Source organism: Hyperolius riggenbachi, chromosome 2 (assembly GCF_040937935.1).
Source record: "Hyperolius riggenbachi isolate aHypRig1 chromosome 2, aHypRig1.pri, whole genome shotgun sequence".
NCBI lineage: Eukaryota > Metazoa > Chordata > Amphibia > Anura > Hyperoliidae > Hyperolius > Hyperolius riggenbachi.
Genome location: NC_090647.1, coordinates 555,263,534 through 555,284,973, shown reverse-complemented (window position 1 = coordinate 555,284,973; position 21,440 = coordinate 555,263,534). Strand labels below are relative to the sequence as shown.

At 46.3% G+C, this 21,440-nt stretch overlaps 1 protein-coding gene and 1 long non-coding RNA gene across 2 annotated transcripts in view; one reads left to right on the top strand and one right to left on the bottom strand.

Annotated features, from left to right (window-relative positions):
* LSAMP (limbic system associated membrane protein) overlaps positions 1–21,440 on the bottom strand; it is an 814,836-nt gene that overhangs the window by 113,867 nt on the left and 679,529 nt on the right. The gene's annotated exons all lie outside the window — the stretch shown is intronic.
* LOC137545126 (uncharacterized) lies at positions 2,323–3,361 on the top strand. The gene is made up of 2 exons (XR_011025998.1): positions 2,323–2,463; positions 3,173–3,361. It is a non-coding gene; the product is annotated as an uncharacterized lncRNA (long non-coding RNA).

Here is a 21,440-nt window from a genome sequence, read left to right as displayed (position 1 = left end):
TATTATTTCGCCCTGGCCCTCGCCTCTACTCCCTATTCTTGATAACCCGGGTTTCCCCCCTGGCCTCCCTTCCGCTAGTTACCCCCTCTGGCGCACTCGCCCCAATCTACGAGCGCAGAACTTTTTTACAGAGGGAGAATGGACCTCCTTACAACAGCTTAAACAAGACCTTAGCTCCCCAAATCTGGATCACTGGTCCTGGCTCCAATTCAGACACTACATTCTATCTCAGGGTCCCAAAGCTAAATACTCTAGACCTTTGACGGTCTTTGAGCAAACTTGTCAAGGGGAAGGCCAAATGCGAGGCATGGTAACATTTATGTATTCACTTTTAAATAATCCTGAAGCACCCACTTCGCCTCTCAGGGAGAAATGGGAGCAGGACCTGGGCATGGTTTTCTCTGACAAACAATGGGGAAAAATCCTAACTTTCTCTCACAAATCTTCCATCTCCTCTAAATCTCAAGAGTCTGGGTATAAAATTTTCACAAGGTGGTACCTCACTCCGTCTAGATTACACCTCATGTTCCCAGGGACTTCACCTCTCTGTTGGAGATGTGAACAAGAAACAGGGACTATGCTCCACATATTCTGGTCCTGCAGTAGGATCACAGGGTACTGGTCTGGCATAAGGGACTTGATGCATGCAATGACAGACTTTCATCCACCTGATTCACCAGCTTTCTTTTTGTTGCACCATAACACCTGGTCTATCCGCAAATATAAAAAAACCCTTACAAGACACTTAATCAACGCAGCTAGAGCTTTGATAGCCAGAAAATGGAAATCTTCTGACCCACCCACAGTGTTGGAGTGGTTGAAAGAAATAGATCAGATAAGCTATATGGAAGACCTTACCGCCACCCTTCATGGAAAACATGAACAATTCTGGAAAACTTGGTTTGGCTGGTTTGAATTCAAGGAGTCTGATCGTTATCGGTCCCTTATGAACGACCGGATTTAGCCTTGACATACTTGGAGGCTGGGTGGAGCAGCTTGGGAACGGGATGGAGCGGGCTGGGAGCCCACCTCTGGCCTTACAACACAATCTTGTTGCCTTGACTCCCTATCCCCTTGGCGTTCTGGGGATGAGGGCTCGCACTTGGGGTGGTCCCCTGACACATCTTACTCTTCTTCTATATCTTCTCTTCTAATTTTTCTAATATCTACCTTCCTTTCCTCCCTTTATCTTTACTTTCTTCTTACTCAAGATACATAGGCCACAGGCTACCTATGTAAACCAAGGGATTATTTGGATCACCCTATACAATACTAGCAACTTTAGTTATTTTGAGTAAAGGCATTAGGTGTGGGATATGCTACCCCTCCCATGTGTTTCTAATATAGCGCGGCAGCTCCTGGTGTATGTTCCCACTGGGCCCAGGGCTGACGTTCGTGAAATATATCTGGAAGGGGCGCACCCCCACCTGCGCCTATCTGTTTACCTATTACATATATAAGTTAAATCAAACAGCTTGGCTGTACTTTCATTAGCCGCGCTGGCTTGCGGCCCAAATATGCAAAGTCTTCATGTTTTACTACAGTCAGGTCCTCTATAGTGCATGAGCTGGTGGTAATTCATAATCCTTTATCTATAATGTGACAGCTGTTATGTTCTTAGCTCCCATGTGATATTTTGTACATTGGTATTGTCATACACCTGTATTGGCTATACATGTTTATTTGTCTGTTTTGAAAATTAAATAAAAATCTTTAAAAAAAAAAAAACAGTTTTAAAAAGTTTGTTTGTAAACAAACAAAATGGCCACCAAAACAGGAAGTAGGTTGATGTACAGTATGTCCACACATAGAAAAATACATCCATACACAAGCAGGCTGTATACAGCATCCCTTTTGAATCTCAAGAGATCATTTGTGTGTTTCTTTCCCCCATGCACTGAAGTTTCAGGCTGCTCTTTTCTTCCTGCAAACAGCTTTGCCCTTGTTTGTAATTCCTCAGTAAGTGAAAGCCCAGCCAGCTCAGAGGACGATTTATCCAGCTGATTAGAGCAGCTTCTCTCTTCTCTCTTATAACACACAGGCAGTGTGCAGAGAGGGGCCTGAAAGGGTGAGTTCATAGCAGAACCACAACACTGAAGAACTTGGCAGCCTTCCAGACACAGGCCGACAAGTCTGACAGGGGAAAGATACATTGATTTATTACAGAGACTGTGATAGTAGTAAGTGCTGCAGTAATCCAGAACACATTAGAATAGCTTTTGGAACATGTAGGATGATAAAAAACAGGATGCAATTTTTGTTACGGAGTCTCTTTAATGAATGGCGGTTGCTTCGTCCAACTGCCAAAAAAGTGTACAGTGAGCACGGAGGCTGGCCAGCATCTTTGTATAAATCTTTTTCAGGGAGTGTCTTTATAAAGAATAAAAGCCTTGATGAGAATCCCCTATGGAGAGTTGGACTAGCCCAAAACCTGTCGGTAATGTCAGATTTCTACTACCTACTGTAAGTGACAGCAACATTAGAGAAAAGTAATGTATGGCATTTTACTCAGGAAGAAACCTACTTCATATTTGTATGTGTTTTAAATTAACATTTTCGCGACAGTTCCTCTTAAGGAGACAATGAGCACTTTCTGTATAGTGGACCAACATTGCTCCAGGTTGCAATCCTCTCAGAGAGTTGAGTCAACCAGACCGGCAGGGCTGCCAGAGCTCAGAAAGGCGGGGAGTGGGTGGAGGAGAGGCGGTGAAGGGCCAATGAGAGGAGGGGAGGGGCGTTCCTGATGCCCAGAGTGGGCGTTTTGCAGGAAAGCCTCTCTTGCAAGGCATGCTCCTTTCTCTGGATATTACTGACAAGCAGCATGTCGGCAATTTCACTGGTTGCATTGCGGACCGGGTGGCTGAGAACGGGGTTTAGGGGACACAGAGGCATTGCATAAAGCAGAGAACATGGCTCTGTGGCCCATATGCCCCCCTGAATCTGCCTCGGGTACACTTTAAGGATTTTGCAAGGAGGGTCTACCTTATATTTCTCTTTTTTAGTGAACTTTTGATATGAACTGTGGGATTTAATCGAGAACTAATCTAAAAAGAATATATATATATATATATATATATATATATATATATATATATATAGTTACATGTATGAGCACCATATGATTTTATATTCTTGGTGCAATTTAAAAATCATATTTTGCTTTTTGTGACAGACACTCTTTGGTGAAATATTCCAGTTATTCGCAAAAGCTTCTGTGAGGGAGAAACTCATCACTCCAACCAACCCTACCAGATACGGTTCCCGTTTCCGAGATCGCAACGCGCCGATCCTGACTCCTCCCCCTTAGGCATACATTCATTTTCTTGTGAACACAGCTCCTTAATAAACTATTACAAACAAAGACGGTCTGCGTAAGTTTTTCATATAATTCACAATAAAGCGCTCTCTGATGGAACGGATCTATGCCGGTTTATTCTACATTTGCAAAGCTGCCGGCTTTTGTTCCATATTAAAATACCAGGAGAAGCGCTACGCAATGTTATTTAATTAAGTTTTAATATAAGTGACATTTGTAGATGTCAGGTGAACCGTGTATATTTACTTGCCAGAGGAAGAAATGCGAAAATGTGAAACCTCGGAGGAGATGACGGCAGGCGGCTCAAACTCATAATGTCGGACTTGCAAACTGTAGCTACTTCGTCTTCAGGAATTTTCAGTTGACGTTCAAAAGAGGAGCCGTTCCATGGGCTGTCTGAATTCACGGGAAATGTAACTCGACAACTGACCATGGGCTATCCTTACTTGCAGGCCCAGATTTACAACACAGGAGCCTATAGGCACAGATGTCCTGCCACCTTAGACTTCGCCCTCCATGAACCTACAAACTAGGCCAAACCTCACAAAGTTTGCTGGCTGGCCCAGCTGTCACTTCTCCCTTAGCCATCATACATAACTACCAGTGTCCCTTAGTATCAGGTGGACAGAAGTACCCTCAATATTAAAGGGGAACTTCAGCCTAAACAAACATACTGTTATTAAGTTACATTAGTTTTGTTAATTAGAATAGATAGGTAATATAATCTTTTACCCACCCTGCTTTACAAGAACAGGCAAATGTTTGTGATTCATGGGGGCTGCCATCTTTGCCATTGGGGCAGCCATCTTTTTGGTGGAAAGGAGGTGACAGGGAGCATGAGACACAGTTCCGACTGTCCTGTGTCCTGATAACCCCTCCCAGCTGCGCGCGCTAGGCTTCAAATGTCAAATTCAAAATAAAAAAAAAAAATTGCACCAAAACAGCAGAACGAGAACATTAACATCAGAACTCCCATCATGCTTTGCACAGCACAAGGGGGAAACTGCCCGGGCAGTTTTCTTCTGTGCAGCTAAAAATGAGGCTTGTATAAGAGAAACAAAGTTCTGATGCTGTGAAACTGTTAAAGAAACACCAAGCCTTTTCAGTACTGCTGAGTCGATTTTTAGTCTGGAGGTTCGCTTTAAAGTGAATGGGAACCGAAATTTTAATAAAAAAGTCAGATACTCACCTAAGGAGAGGGAGGCTCTGGGTCCCATAGAGCATTCCTTCTTCTCTCCCGGTGCCCGCTGCTGTCCTGGCTCCCTGTAGCGGTATTCGACCGTTTCGGTCAAATACCACTGTTTCCCCACCAAAGGGAGGCTTCGGAAATGCTTTGGGAGCTTGAGTGCTCCCAAAGACGGGCCCCCCTACACTGCGCCCTCTATGACGCACTCGCGCATGCGCAGTGTGGAGCCGCCTGTCTTTGGGAGGACTCGACTCCCGAAGTCCCCGCGGCGGGGCATTTGAACAGGGGAGCCAGCGCAGCACCGAGGGCAATGGGAGAGGAGAGGGAAGGCTCATTAGGACCCAAGCCTTGCCTCTCCTTAGGTGAGTATCTGACTTTTTTTTTTATTTAGATGTCGATTCCCATTAGCTTTCAGTAGCTAGAGATGCCCCAAGCTAGAGGAACCTCAGAATTAAGTAGCTAGAGGTGCCCATGAGGGAGATCTTGTAATTGGAATGCGGAGAGCATTATCAGGACTCTGCATAGGGAGGGAGGCACCTGTAGGCACATGTCTACAGTGCCTTATGGTAAATCCGGCCTTGTTTACTCGTAAGGATGGAGATGCCCAAGTGTAAAAAAAAAAATCTAAACTTCTAATAGTTCAAATAAGAATGAGGGAAAGGCCCTTATGCAATTAACTTTTTCTCCTTGATCATATTTTTAAACGTGTCAATAAAATGCATTTTAAACCACCAGCAAGCAAGAAAAATACTCAAAATAATTTGATAGTACTTTTACACCAACTTTTAGGTACTTTTCCAATTGTAAAATGCTTAAAGGGGGACTTCAGCCTAAACAAACATACTGTTATTATGTTACATTAGTTATGTTAATTAAAACAGATAGGTAATGTAATCTCTTACCCACCATGTTTTAGAAGAACAGGCAAATGTTTGTAATTTCATGGGGGCAGCCATCTTTTTGGTTGAAAAGAGCTGACTGGGAGCATGAGACACAGTTCCAACTGTCCTGTGTGCTGATCACCCCTCCCAGTTGCACACACTAGACTTCAAATCTCAAATTAAAAAAATAAAAATAAAAAAAAAAATGCACCAAAACAGCAGAACGAGAACAAGAACATCAGAAATCCCATCATGCTTTGCACAGTATCAGTGGGAAAAATGCCCGGGTAGTTTTCTTCTGTGCAGCTAAAAATGAGCCTTGTATAAGAGAAACAAAGTTCTGATGCTGTGAAACTGTTAAAGAAACACCAGGCCTTTTCAGTGTTGCCGAGTAGATTTTTAGTCTGGAGGTTCACTTTAAAAGTTATTTTAAAGAGAATATGAAAATTATTTCATAGGAGAAAACTCAGGAGAAAAAGTTTATTGCAGATGGGCCTGTGTATTCACCCGAGGAAGCGAGTTAGTTCCGTGAAACGCGTTGTCTATTTTGTGTTTTGAATACTTTTCCAGTACTACCGGTGTTTTTGTCATCAGGAGAGGTAAGAGATTACCTCTCATTCTTATTTTAAAGCACACCCGAGGTGACATTTGAGTGACATGATGAGATAGACATGTATATGTACAGTGCCACGCACACAAATAACTATGCTGTGCTCCTTTTTTTTTCTCTGCCTGAAAGAGTTAAAAATCAGGTAAGTGACAGTTTCCGAGACCGGGTCAGACTATAGCATAACCCTCACTGGTAAGTACCGTATTTCGCGCCGGATAAGACGCTTCGGCATATAAGACGCACCCAGGTTTAGAGGGCAAAAACCAGAGAAAAAAATTATATATTCTAAACCTGGTGCTTCCATATTACAAGAGGGTCTTGTACATGTTACCCCTCAAATGTTGTCCTTCTGTGTCCCATTGTCTCCCCATGTGTCCTCGGTGTCCCCAATACCTGCCCCATGTGTCCTCTGTGTCCCTCATACATGCCCCATGTGTCCCCCATGCCTGCCCTATGTGTCCGCCATACCTGCCCCATGTGTCACCCATGCATGCCCCATGTGTTCTCTGTGTCACCCATGCATACCCCATGTGTCATCTGTGTGTCCCTCATACATGCTCCATGTGCCCTGTGTCACCCATGCCTGCCCTATATGCTTGCCCTATGTGTTCTCTGTGTCACCCATACCTGTCCCATGTGTCCTCTGTGGCAACCATGCATGTCCCATGTGTCCTCTATGTGTCCCTCATGCCTGCCCCATGTGCTTGTGTCCCCCATGTGTCCTCTGTGTCCCTCATGCCTGCCCCATGTGCCTGTGTCCCCCGTGTGTGTGTGTAAATTGTGGCTGCACCCGATGTATGCCTCTGCCCGCTCCCCATGCCTGTAATGTGTCCGGCGTGTGTAATATGTTCCCTCCCGCTGTGTGGCTGATCTCTGCGTGCCCCCGCTAGTGTCTAATATGCCCGCTCCCCCACCTGCCTTATCTCCCTCTCGGGTGCAGCCACACGGGCAGGGAATTCCCGACGTGGCGGCGGGTCGCGGTCCGTATCGGCGGGCGTTTCAAAGTCGGGAATTCCCTGCCTTTGCCGTATAAGACGCAGGGACTTTTTCACCCTATTTTTTGGGGAGAAAAGGTGCGTCTTATACGGCGAAAAATACGGTAATTACAGTTATAAAACACTTTCCTGTCAGTAAATGGCTTCTGAAAGCAGGAAAGAAATAAAAAGGGTCAATAATTCATAGATTTTAGCTCTGGCATACTTCAATAAAAGTGTCATTGAGCAGAGACCATGAAACCATAAAAACGTAAAAACTAGATTTAAATATAAAATAAAACGATGCGATATCTAAAAAAGTAATTTTTAGAAGGATGATAGATACAATTGTTTATTTCAGCACTACAGTATTTTCACCTCGGATGTCCTTTGACTATTAGAAGTTTATATGTATTTTTACACTTGGGTGCCTCCATCCTTACGAGTATCCAGATAAACCAGAATAGGTTTGTTACCCCAACACTACAAACCCAGGAGAGCGACCATCCAGCTTCCGGCAGGACCTGGAAAACCGAGCAGGGATTTGGGGAAGGTCAATTTACTGCTGGCTTACATGATGGTTGCAGGGCTCTGTGTATATCTGCAGAGTACATACAACTTCCCATTTATTAGCGATACTGCACCATTGAGCTCCAGGTCTCTCTATTTACCTAGGTTACCTTCTTAAGGTAACAACAAGGGTCACCGAAACCCTCCTATTGTCTATCCTCTGCCATTTTGTGAATGTGCAGGGAAACATGGGGTTAAAGTGAACCAGAGACGAAGCACCCTCATGTATTTTACCATATATATCAGTGGGAACATTAGAGAAAACACCTACTCTGCTCTCTGTTTCATTCTTCACTGCTCAGCCTGCTACACAATGACTGGTTACTAGTTGAGACATTTTTTTTTGCCTTTAGTTCTTGGCCTAAGTAAGTAATGCGGTAATGAGTTTATATAAAAAGAAAATGTTTTACTATATTTATTTGTCTCTATACAAATTCAGGTGATCATATTCCGCAGTATCTTCCCCCTGCTTCTCCCATTCCCTTGACCTGTGCTTAGCCTGAAGCCAGTATAGGCTTTCAGTGATGGCGTCATGACAGATGTGAAGGATCGTCCCCTACCTGCTATTTCTTCTCCCCATTAATCAGACACAGGACTTATGAGGCTGTCCCTGCATTCTAAGATTACCTCTTCTCACGGTCTCAGCGCGACCCTCTGAACTGCACTTCCCAGGAGTGGGAGATGGGAGGAGGCAGGAGAGCCTCGCTGTCATGGCAGCCTCCAAGCATCTCACCACTCCAAGAATGCAATATCTGCTCTTCAAGAGATTTACAGCTCTGCAACTGGCAGCAAGTCTTCATGGTGGACAGTTCATCCTTCCAGCGAGTGCCGGGTCCATGGTTGGAGCCTGACGCCGAGGTGTGATGGTACAAGCGCTGCTCGTCTTCTACCAAACACCTGAGCCTTAAAGGACCACTATCAGGAAATGTATGAAAAATAAAACTAAAAATGACTGATACAGAAGAGAAAGAAAGTAGTATGAAGGGTAAGGGTTAATAGGTAAAAATAAATCACTCCTGAGGTACTGTTTAGATTAACAAGACATTCTGCATGAGACGCTGTTATGGGTGGACTTCTGGGATGCTCTATTACCTGTCGTGGGGGAGCAATTAATCATCCTTTTGATACAAGAAAAGATCCGCCCCCTTCCTTGAGCTGATAGTGGTTGGACCATCCCAGTAAAGCTGTCATCTGCTTTTCTGAAGAGATACAGACACATCGTAGCTGAAGGACCCCTCTCCAAATTCAGAGGATGTCCTCTGCTGTGCCTGTCTGATACTGGAGAGGGGTCCTACAGCTGCTATGATGTTTCTGTATCTTTTCAGGAAAGCAGTTGCCAGTTACTACCAGGGCCGGGCCGAGGCATAGGCTGGAGAGGCTCCAGCCTCAGGGTGCAGTGTAGGGAGCGCACAATTCATTCAGCTGTCATTCCCAATTGTGTTTGAAGCAGAAAGAAATAAGAAAAGGGGATACATGACAGTGACTGCAAGCCAGATAACTAGAGATTAAGGTGTTGGGGAGGTTGGGGGCCTTGGGGCACCTATTAGTCTAATAGCAATCAGTGTGTGACGGCTGGGGTGGGAGGGATGGAGGGGCGCACTTTGGTGTCTCAGCCTTGGGTGCTCAAGGACCTTGTCCCGCCTCTGGTTACTACTATGCTTGTGGGAACTGTATATGTCATAGGGATGGTCCAATGACTATCAGCTCAATGAGAGGGGAATCTTTTCTTGCATCTAAGGGATGATAAGTTGTTCCCCCATGGCCGGCAATAAAGTGTCCCAAAAGTCCGTTGGTAAAGTGAACCTCCAGATTAAAAATCTACTCAGCAGAACTGAAAAGGCTTGGTGTTTCTTTAACAGTTTAACAGCATCAGAACTTTGTTTTTCTTACCAAAGCCTCATTTTTAGCTGCACAGAAGCTAAGCTACGCCCCATCAAATAAATCTGCCCGGGCATTTTTCCCCTGATGCTGTGCAAAGCATGATGGGATTTTTGATGTTCTCGTTGCTTAGCAACTGGGAGGGTGATCAGCACACAGGACAGTTGGTTCTGTGTCTCATGCTCCCTGTCACCTCCTTTCAACCAAAAAGATGGCTGCCCTCATGAAATCACAAACATTTGCCTGTTCTTTTAAAACAGGGTGGGTGAGAGATTATATTACCTATCTATTTTAATTAACATAACTAATGTAAATTAATGACAGTATGTTTGTTTAGGCCGAAGTTCCTCTTTAACCTGTACTCTTAACCCTTACTCTCCCTACTACTCTCTTTCTTTTATGCATCTGTTATGTTTAGTTTTATTTTTTACAATCCACTTCAATCCAGCAAAGCTCTTTAACCCGGGTTTAAATTGATTAGTCCTTTTTCAAGCTGCATATATTTACATAAAAATTTGCATAATTTTGGAAGTATTTGCATCACATTGATCATCCCTAGTAACTACCTTAAAGGGAGTCTGAAGCAAAAATAATAAAAAAAATAAAACAGATACTTACCTAAGGAGCGAGAAGGCTCTGGGTCCTACAGAGACTTCCTGTTCCTCTCTTCATCCTGTCGTTCCCCCGTCATTTAAATCTTCCGCAGCAGGAGGCTTCAGAAGTCTTTGAGAGCCTGAGTGCTCCCGAAGACTTCCAAGAGTGGAAGAGAGCAGTCTCCATTGTCGAATACTGCTACCAAGGGAGGCAGCGCAGGAGAGGAACGGGAAGGCTTTATAGGACCCAGCACCTTCCCTCTCCTTAGGTAAGTATGTTTTTTTGTTTAGTTTTTTCGCTACAGACTCCCTTTAACCTATTGGGGACCGCCGCAGGTTGAATCAACGCTAAAGAACTGCTCCCGACGTGATCGTGCACACCCGGAGGGGGAGATTAAGCTGTCATATGACAGCTGGCATCTCCCCTCAGTGATCAGCAGCCATCGCGTCATCATAGCGATCGCCGTCGGATCGTAGTGATCACTTTGACAGCGGCGGCGGCAGGGGGGAAAAGAAGAGGATCCACTCATCTCCCTGCCGTTCCAGCGACGATCGGCGCCCCCCTCTGCTCTGGCCGGCATCTCTGCTCCGTCTGACATCAGGGCCGGGTCCTCACGGACGTCATCAAGCCGCGACCCGACCTGAGCGTCATTTGGAGCGGAGATGCCGGCCGGAGAAGAAGGGGGCTACTGAGGCTCATCGCTGGAGCCTGGAAGGTAAGTGATGGCTGCTGCGCACAGGGGGACACTTGGCCACACAGGGGGGAGGACAACCCAGCCAGCCACAGACGGGATCTGGCCGCCCGACCCCCCCAAACGCGCGCACCCCCCTCCACCGCAAAATGCCCTGGTCCCTAAGGGGGGGTTAGGCGGCCGGTCCCGAAGTGGTTAAGGTAGTTAGAAAGTTGTTTAGAATGAGCCAAGCAACTCTACTGCTTTAAAAAAAAAAAAAAATAAGAAAAAAGCTGCACTCGCTCTTTCAGGGAAATCAATATTCCACTAACAAAAACCGGAAAAGAAATGCAAATGGCCAAAGTAAACAACCCACCATAATGAAAATCCCGACAAAATAAAAGAAAAAAAAGAAGAAAGTTATTGTCTTGCGTATTTTGTTGGAACGCAGGTGCATTAATACCATCGTTTTAAATTGGCAAACTTTATCGTTCACTGCTCTTTAATTAAACAGCTTTGATCTGAGCCGGGTCCGGCCAGTCAATATTAGGGAAATAGAATGACTTCAAAAGGGGCGAAAAAATGAAAATAAAGATTCACAGCTGCGCGCGGCAGGCGCGAGGAGGAGTGATAAATCCCGCTCTGAAATTACCAATTAAAATGCCTTGATGTAAGTCAGTCTGTGCCTATCATTTCTCACGGGGAGAAACAGTTTAATTACCTGCAAAATGAAAAGGACAAAAGACTCCTGATTGAAGTTTTCTAGGCACGAAACCGGAATTTGTCACTACTACTGCGTCTCTTCCGTGAGCTCGGCCCGTGGGTGGGGCCGCGCTTTTTACACCTACGCACCTCGACAAAGGTTTGTAGCTGTATGGCGTCTGTACTGTGAGCTCGGCCCCTGGGTGGGGCCGCGCTTTCTACACCTACGCACCACTACAAAGGTTTGTAGCTGTACAGCGTCTGTTCAATGAACTCGGCTCCTGGGTGGGGCCGAGCTTCCTACACCTACGCACCTCGACAAAGTCTTGTAGCTGTACGGCGTCTGTTTCATGAGTTCGGCCCCTGGGTGGGGCTGCGATTTCTACACCTACGCACCTCGACAAAGGCTTGTAGCTGTACGGCGTCTGTTTCATGAGTTCGGCCCCTGGGTGGGGCTGCGATTTCTACACCTACGCACCCTGACAAAGGCTTGTAGCTGTATGGCGTCTGTTCCGTGAGCTCGGCCCGTGGGTGGGGCCGCGCTTTCTACACCTACGCACCTCGACAAAGGCTTGTAGCTGTACGGCGTCTGTTTCATGAGTTCGGCCCCTGGGTGGGGCTGCGATTTCTACACCTACGCACCTCGACAAAGGCTTGTAGCTGTACGGCGTCTGTTTCATGAGTTCGTCCCCTGGGTGGGGCTGCGATTTCTACACCTACGCACCCTGACAAAGGCTTGTAGCTGTACGGCGTCTGTTCCGTGAGCTCGGCCCGTGGGTGGGGCAGCGCTTTCTACACCTACAGACCTCGACAAAGGCTTGTAGCTGAATGCCCTCTGTTCCGTGAGCTCGGCCCCTGGGTGGGGCTACGCTTTCTACATGTACCCCGATAAAGGCTTGTAGCTGTACTGCGTCTGTTCCGTGAGCTCTGCCCGTGGGTTGGGCCGCGCTTTCTACACCTACGCACCCCGACAAAGGTTTGTAGCTGCACGACGTCTGTTCTGTGAGCTCGGCCCCTGGGTGGGGCCACACTTTCTATACGCACCCCGACAAAGGCTTGTAGCAGAAAAAAATAACTCAATACATTGCAAAGAGAGAGGAATTAAAAAATAGAAGAGAGATCAAGAAATGATTGATATTCGCCGTGTAATTTGTTCTTATTGTTTGATCCATAATCAGCCTGCAGGCAATCCTCTTTACTGCTGGTAGACATGGAGAAAAACAACAAAGACAGCACAACCCACTAACAATGTTATAGGCTAAAAGGTCGTCGTCGTTTTTTTTTACAGATATACATATTCACAGAGGGAGATACTAGTTGCTTGGCAGTTGGAAATAGCTGCTATTTCCCATAATGCAATGAGGTTCACAGACAGGAAACTGTCAGGACCATGGTCATGACATCACACTGTGGGAGGGTTTTCACCACAATATCAGCCATACAGACCCCCCTGATGATCTATTTGAGAAAAGGTAAAGATTTCTCCTGGGAAAGGGGGTACAGCTACTGATTGGGATGAAGCACAATCCTTGGTTACAGTTCCTCTTTAAGATCAGTATTTTTTTACAAACAGTACACAACATTCCCCCGCACAGGTCACTGCAGAACCCCGGGAGATGAAGTGCAGACCCCGGAGGAAGTTAATAGAGAAACAGCAAAAGCGCCACAATAAAACTCCGGCGAATGAAAGCCGGGTAAGGCGAGGATTCATTTTCCTGGCTGCCTCATTCGTCACCGCGGAGCAGCGAGAATTTTCCTCTACGGTGAAGCAGAACAATAGGCAGGAGGGAGAGAAAGAGGTTAAAATGTAATTTCTCCGGCGATGAAGTCCGGCCGAAGAAAAATGAAAGCGGTTTTTATTTTCCGCTCTCCGTCTATCGCTTTCTGGAGGTCTAATCATTTCAGAGTAATTCCTGCGACCCCGCCGGAGCGGCGGTGACTGCAGAGCCTGGCCGCGTTATTATACCGCTCGGGAAGCCGGCATTGTGGGAACAGCGGGGGGTTCTCGCTTTAATAATGCCACCAGGAGTGTTCCATTCAGCACCGCACAATGTCTCCAGGAGGGACTCCAGCTTAGGTCAGTATTCCTTAATGAGGCAGAATATTACATTGTATTGTTCCAATGAGCGCGGGCGCTGGGAAAACATCAGTGTTATTGTTGCAATTTCTGTGGGCGCAATTTACTAAAGTGAAAGGTAATGTCAGCGGGCCCTGGAGCCCTGCAGGCGCTAGAAAAACATCCTCAGATTGCAAAGGTAAAGCGCTAAGGGCGCTTAAAAGTGTGTCTCACACCTGACCAGCACTCATTGGTTTGTAGCAGCTCCTGGATTATCCAAAATCAAATTCTATTTACCCACTGTGTTTATTATGTAGTCTACATCCCGCCCCTGCATTGTAAGCATAGCATTCCAATATAATCCTAAATGTTTCTGCTGTGATGAATCTTATCTCGGTCAGCCTGGCTCTATTCTGGTACATTGCCGAGGAGAGGGAAGCTTGTTATCTACCCTCCGACATTCCTGCTCCTCACTGATTGGCTGAGGGCAGTTCAGTGACTCGAGGCTGAGAAGGGAAATACACCTTACCCCTCTGCAGGAGCTGCTGAGATACGATCCATGCTGTGCTTATATGTGTTTACAAAGCAAGCTAGATATGACCGTGCAGTTTCTAGGAGAAAAAAAAAGTAAGGGGTTAATTCACTAAGAGAAATAGTGGGAGTAACCTCCTGTTACTCGCGCTATTTCATCAGCGTGCCTTAATTGTCAGTATTAGCACGCTATGGGCGTGATTCACTAATGCGTTAGCACGCCAGTGAAAAGCCGCTTTGCACGCATTAATATGCACACAAAAGTTTGCGCGCGCAAAGTTTAAGCGGTGCGCGAAACGTCGCACCGTCCGCCTGCTAAATAGCCTGATAAGCGTACTTTGCACGTGGACGGTGCGACGTTTCGCGCGCACCAAATAGATCACGATCAGTAACAGCTTTGGCCGTGCAAACTACTTAGCACCCTAGTTTGCACGTGCAAAGCTTTTAGGCATGCTAACTGTGTTAGCATGCTTTAGTGAATCAAGGCCTATGCGCGCTATTGGGCATGTAGTGCACATAATCAACCCCAGTACCAGGAGCGCATGAGCGCTCACTATGCTACTTTGATAAGGTGTGCTATTTGTCTTAGTGAATCAAGCCCTATGTGCTCTATTGGTCGCATAGCGAGCGTAATCCACCCCAGTACCAGGAGCGCATGCTCTGCTGCAGTATTGCAGCATAGTGAGCGCTAGTAACTTTACGCCCGCTCCACTCCTCTCGCCCTGAGCCCCTTCAGGTCCAGTCCCATTAAAGGACCTGATCCCTGTACTCTGATTGGCCCAACAGGCTGCCTGTCAAGTGACACATATCCTGTGTTTACAAATTAAATGACAAATGCTTATAAATTAGCAGCTCTGCTGAGACATCCAGCTGACACAGCTGAGAGATCAAATTACAGTGGTGATTAGTCACAGATGAGGGGGGATTAGACAGGCAAAACTCTCTAAATACATACAGGGTGCATTTCTCTCTGTTTTCCTTCTGTCCTGTGCAAGAGTTCAGGCCCCCTTTAAATTATAACTTCCATATTACACGCTGCACTGCATTGTGGGTGTTGCTTCTTGCCCACGTGGAGGTGAGACTTGCGGATCCCGTCTGCTGTAGACGGTACTCGGCCTGATCTGTGAGATCGGTAGAAGGAGCTGTTAACAGATGGTTTCCAAATTGCTCAGCAAGGGAACCTGACGTGGCCATAAACTCTGCGTGTCACATGCTCCATCTTACTTACTGCTTCATCACTAAGAAATACGGCCCTCATTACTCCCGCCTCGTAAAAACGCATTAACACCTAAACATTCACTCAAACGTACAAAACCCTGCGCTTTCTTCCTGCAAGGCTTACGTTTAATTCCGCCCTTTACAAGGCCTCTCTCTGCAACCGCTAAAAGATTATATCCTGCTTAAAACGCGAGTTATTATTACACGTTTTTATTATAAACCCCAGTAAATTGTCGCCCGCTGTTTTGATTAATGCCCGTTCTGTTGTCTGCGCAATTCTCTGAGGCGGAGAGGAGTGGCAGACTTATTTTATGGCCTTTATTTACACAGATCAGCCGGAGCATTACAACAACCTGCCGATATGTATGCATGGCGTGTGCGGGGCCCCCTTGTGGCGATAAAACAACCCTGACCTGTCCAGGCATGGACTCTGCAAGAGCTCTGACTCCTGCGGTATCCGAAGCAAGAAAAAGGGGCGCAGGGGCCCTTTTGGAAGAAACGGCGCAGTCATTGGAGCCTATAATAAAAGCCACATTTTGCAGCATAACAAACATGGCCGGTTCTATAAACAATGGGGCCCCAGGGCAAAATTAACCTGGGGGCCCCTCCAACAGACACCCCGACCAAAAAGTGGCATTAGGGGCCTTTTTTTGCAGCCAAATTTCCCTCCTAGGCGCCTGAGCTGGATGCTAACCCTCCCTCCCAACTTAGCTGTGCTCCCCGGGGCCCCTGCAGAGTCTTTGGTGTAGCACGTCACCTGCCCGTCAACACAGGTGAGACGCTACTCTGCCAAAGACTCTGCAGGGGCCCTGGGGAGCAACGGTTAATGTGGAGGGGTGGAGACACCTGGGGGGCCCCTACAGGCTCCGGGGCCCTGGGGCGATTGCCCACTTTGCCTCTACGGTAGCGCCGGCCCTAACAAGGAAATTTGGGCACACGGTGGCAGCCACAAGCGGGCACCACGGGGTGCCAAAATTTACCTTTTTTGCAGCAAATCACGGCTTTTAGAATGGCTGCATTATGCGGCTATGAAGGTAAATTTTGGTGCCCGGAGGCGCCCAATTAACAGCAAGATGGGACAATTTTCGGCAGACAGGCTTGCGGAAAACCAAACTGGCTTGCGGAAAACAAAATTGCGGCATTGCATAGCAGGTGTGGAGCGATCTTTTTTTTTTTTTTTCTATCCAATTATCCAGATTGTATTGTATGAAACAGACCCAATGAATCCTGAATGAGCTGATTATCGATCGACGTGGGAAATCTTTGGGGAATCGTTTTGATCATTTAATGCTATGGAACAATTTTTTTTTGCGATCTGAATGATCTGATTTAGAAAATGATTGTTCACTTGAAAATCTCTCCGTTGATTATGTGTTTTTAGAATTTGGACCCTACCTGGTCGACTCGCCTTCTTTTCTTTCCCTAATTTTCCCACTGGATGTCTCCGTTGGCATGCAGTGGTACCCCCACCCACGGACCACCCTTTTATCCTCTTCCTTCTTCCTTGACTTTACCTTGCTTTTCCCTTTCCCCACTAGATCTTTTTTTATATATGAGGTTATCATTTCTATTTTATAAGTTATATTATATGTAACTCTCACATTGATTGTAATTCGCATCTACAGCTAGCTAATGTTTGTTATTATTTTAGATCCCCTGCGTGGGGATTTCGATAAGAATGTATATTTTTACAGTTTGTTATGTGATTTGATGACTTCAATAAAAACCCTTGAAACGAAAATCTCTCCATTAAGGCTGGTTTCACAGTGGGACGTTACAGGCGCACGTTAGAGCAGCCTGTAACGCACCCCTCCGCACAGCAGTGAAAAATCAACGGGCTGTTCACAGTGCCCACGTTGCGTTACAGTGTAACGCTGTGCCACCAGACAACGTACTGCATGCAGTACTTTCTAAGCGGCAGAGCCGCGTTAGACTGCTTGCACATGCTCAGTAACGTTGGGGAGGAGCGAAGAGCGGCCAGGCACATGGCTAATTAATATTCACTGCACTCAGTGACGTGCAGTGTTTACTTCCTGGAGCGGCCGCTCTGTGCGGCGATTGGCCGGGCGGGACCACGTGATGCCGCATGCGCACAAGAGTACGCATCACGGCATCACGGACGCCAGAGTGAGCTGCACAACGCGGCTCACTCTGATGTCCAAAGCAGGGAGCACCAGGCGTTGCGTTAGGGGCACGTTATGCGACCATAACGTCCCCTAAAACGCAACGTCCTGGTGTGAAACCAGCCTAACTCATGAGCAGCGTCAAAGGAATTATCTAATTTGAGATAAGCGCAATGCTTTTGACCTCAGTCGGCAGAACTGGTTGTGCTGTAAATTCTTGGAGAGCGTTGATTTCTCTCTGCTAGCAGAAAATATAGAAACTGAAAGGAGAAGTCCTCTGTTATTGTCCTACACTGCTCCCTAGTGACACATGTGGCCATAAATACACATTACAGCAGTACTAATTAGAAGCAAGGAAATGCAACAAATAAGAAATAAAAAAAATGTGCTAAAAAAAATTGGCCTGGAGCACTTGCAAGCCTTTTAAATGAATTGGCTGCTAAAGGGTTAATGGCCACCTATAATGGGTGATTTTTACATGGGAAACTATTTTTTATACACCTCTGTTGAACAGCGAAGCATTTTGTCTCACTTCTCATTGATAAGCATACGCTGCCTACCAGTGTAGTGTGCTCTGTGTTTGCAATGATATTCTGGAGACTGAAATGTTGCAAGTCTTCCAGACTGTAGAACAATCAGCTCTCTTGGCAATCATCTGTGCCTGTAAGACGGCGATATCGTTCCTGCATGGCGCTAACAGGTAGAGATAATCAGCTCTCCTAAGAGAATTCCCGCTGCAAGAATTCACGTAGAGGCGCCGGCGATGTACCAGGTGATTAGAGGCGCTCCGAGCATTGTACCGGCATCGTACAGATAGCTGAGAAACCCGATGAAGTGATGAAATGCGTAGTTCCTACCCGAGTATCTTTCATTTAAAACCTATCTGACATACAGATACACGTAAAACGTTTATCGTTCGGCGTGTACGTTTCCATACTGCTTCCAGCTCGTATAATCTCTGAGGGCTGTTTTTCACTAAGCAACGCGTTTTTTCTCTTTTCCACTACCGCAATTCCAGTACAATCCATGGGGAGAATGGCACGATTGCGCTGCATTTGCGATCTTCCTGAGCTACGTATAGGAGGGAAAACACACCGAAAATGCAACGCAAATCCCCACGTGGTTTCGATCAGCTCAAAGTGCACCTAGTGTTTATAATGCGATAGAAAACAGCCCTGAATCTTTTACCTTTTTTTGGGTGACTAATATTTATCCTCCTATCAAGTGATTGATTTGAAGGTCTCTGATTGGCTGGTCATGATCATGACCGACGGGTTAAAGTTAGGGGAGGGTTAGTGTTAGGCGTAGGTAAGGGGTAGGTTAGTGTTAGGTGCACGTAAAGAGGGGTTGGTGATAGGTGCAGATAAGGGCAAGTTAGTGTTGGTTGTATGTAGAGGGTTAGTGCTAGGTGTAGGTAGGGAGGAGGATAGTGTTCAGTCTAGTTATGGCGGGGTTTAGTTAGGTGTAGGTAGGAGGTAGGTTAGTGTTAGGTGTAGGTAGGGGGAGGTTAGTGTTAGGTGTAGGAAGGAGGTAGGTTAGTGTTAGGTGTAGGTAGGGGGAGGTTAGTGTTAGATGTAGGTAGGGGGAGGTTAGTGTTAGGTCTCGGTAGGGGGAGGTTAGTGTTAGGTCTCGGTAGGGGGAGGTTAGTGTTAGGTGTAGGTAGGAGGTAGGTTAGTGTTTGGTCTAGGTAGGGGGAAGTTAGTGTTAGGTCTAGGTAGGGGGAGGTTAGTGTTAGGTGTAGGTAGTGTTAGATGTAGGTGTAGGTAGGGGGAAAATTAGCTGTGTAGCTAGGGGAAGAGTGAGTGTTATGTGTATGTAGGGGGAGGTTAGTGTTAGTGGTAAGTAGGTTGGGGGTTTATGTTTGGTGTTGGCAGGGGCATTGCTAGCCCCAAAGATCAGTGGCACATGCCATGGATCTATTCTGTAGTGCCCCGAATGTCCCCCAGACAGCACCCAGCATGGCACTACACAGCACCCAGCATGGCACCACAGCACCCAGCATGGCACCACAGCACCCAGCATAGCACCACAGCACCCAGCATGGCACCACAGCACACAGCAATGGCTTCATCCAACATTTTGCTGGGCAGGCCGACTTAGACCGCTGTTAAGTTCATGTAAATTTGGCTCCACCCATGGCCACACCCATCTTTCGGCTGGAGTACCCCAAAGTGCCCTGGATCTCTTAGAATCCTGTGAACACCGCTGGGTGTTGGTAGGGGGAGGTTAGTGGTTGACGTAGGTAGCAGAGGTTTTTGTGAGGTGTAGGTAGGGGGGAGGTTAGCGTTAGGCCTAGGAAGCGTGAAGGTTAGCATGGGCATAGGTGGCGGGAGGCAAATGTTAATTGCTGGTAGGGGGTAGGGTTAGTGTCATGTGTAGCTGGCTACCACACATGTCTTTTAGATAGATGCTAGGGAAGTTCTTTGCAAATATGCTGGACCTTATCTTGCCCCATAAAAGGGCACCAATGGGAATCAAGGATTCTTCAGTCTCAACAGGGTATTATTTACTTTATACACAGAAGCACCAAAAGTTTTTGTTTTCTTTTAAAGCGGATCCGAGATGAAAAACTAACTATAACAAGTGACTTGTCTATATATTTTATATAAAGTTTAGATAGTTTACACAGCAAATCTAGCTGCAAACAGCTTCAAAAGTTTATGATTATTTATTCCTGTGATACAATGAGGGCAGCCATGTTCTGTTTGTCACATTGTCACAGGCTGAGGGCTGGAGATGCTATCACCTTGCCTGTGTGTAAAGTCAGTCCCCTCCCCTCCTCCCTCCTCCCCTCTGCCTCTGAAATCAATGGCTAATAACCTCCAGCCCAGACTGAGCTCCCATAAGTCCTTGCTACAGTTTCAAGGCACAAAAGGAGGTGTGGGCGAGGCTTGTTTAGGTTATACGAAATTAGAGTATTAAACAAAACAAAAAAGTATTTGGCTTGAGGAATGCCCTATAAACTATATGAAAGGAACACAATTATGCAAAGAGTAAAAGTTTATCTCGGAACTACGTTAAGTAACAGTAACGCTATCAAAACACTGCACAAACCTAGCAGCTAAGTGAGCAAGCCACTTAGCTCTGCCTACACTGCGGCCCAGCTAGGGTGAGCCCCTTCGAACCCTCACCGCTCCCTCCGTTTATGAAGGTCTTTTTCTTTACTCTGCAGTTCTGAAGACCTAAGTGAGGCCCCGACTGCAGTGTTGTATTGTTGACATTGTGTTATATTGTCATTGCGACCTTGATGGTTTTTTTTTTGTTTTGTTTTTTCACATTCGGAGATCTGGCACATCTACTCTAAAAATCACATCTTAAAAGCAATAACAGAAAAGACAAAAAGGAAAAATAAATAACATAAACAACGGCCTTGTCTGGAAGATGACACAGCAGATCGCAGACAGATAAAGAAGAGGAGGAGGATTTGCTGGGGACATTAAACACCCACGGAACATCCATACTTTTTTGTTCATCAGTATTTTTTGACACATTATTCCTTGTATTCCGAGAATATCAATCGCCGAGGAGCCCGCTGTCCTTCCAATTTGCAAAGGAGATGGCTGCGATTAGGTATCGGTACTCCAGGGGATGCGCAGGGACGCTGGGAAATGGGGTTTTTCAGGGGGAGATAAGCTCAGGCTGATTCGCATTTCATATCAAGAGGTCACATCTCTGTATGAACCCGGCATGAAGGTAGAATGGAGGCACTTTAAATCTAATGATGGTGAATGGAAGCATTGTTCTCGGAAGCACACAAAGAATTGCAGACGAGAGGCACAGAATAATGTGCAGAGCCCACAGGCAAGTACAACATGTACCGGGATACAGACATATAATAGGGGTCTGTATATCTGCTATTCATCTATTCATCTGCCCATTTATGCACTGATCCATCCATAAAACCCCTCATTATCTAACCATCTATCTACAGTATCTATCTACAGCAGGGGTGTCAGAGTCAAATATGAATGGGCTGAAATTGAGCTCTGGGACCAAGTTGCGGGCCAACCTCAGTGTCTAGTGGCCCCTCTCTCACTTATAAAGTTCCCTAATGTCTAGTGACCCCCTCCTTCCCCTATAAGTTTCCCTGGTGTCTAGTGCCCCCCTACTTTCCTATGTGGTTTCCTGGTG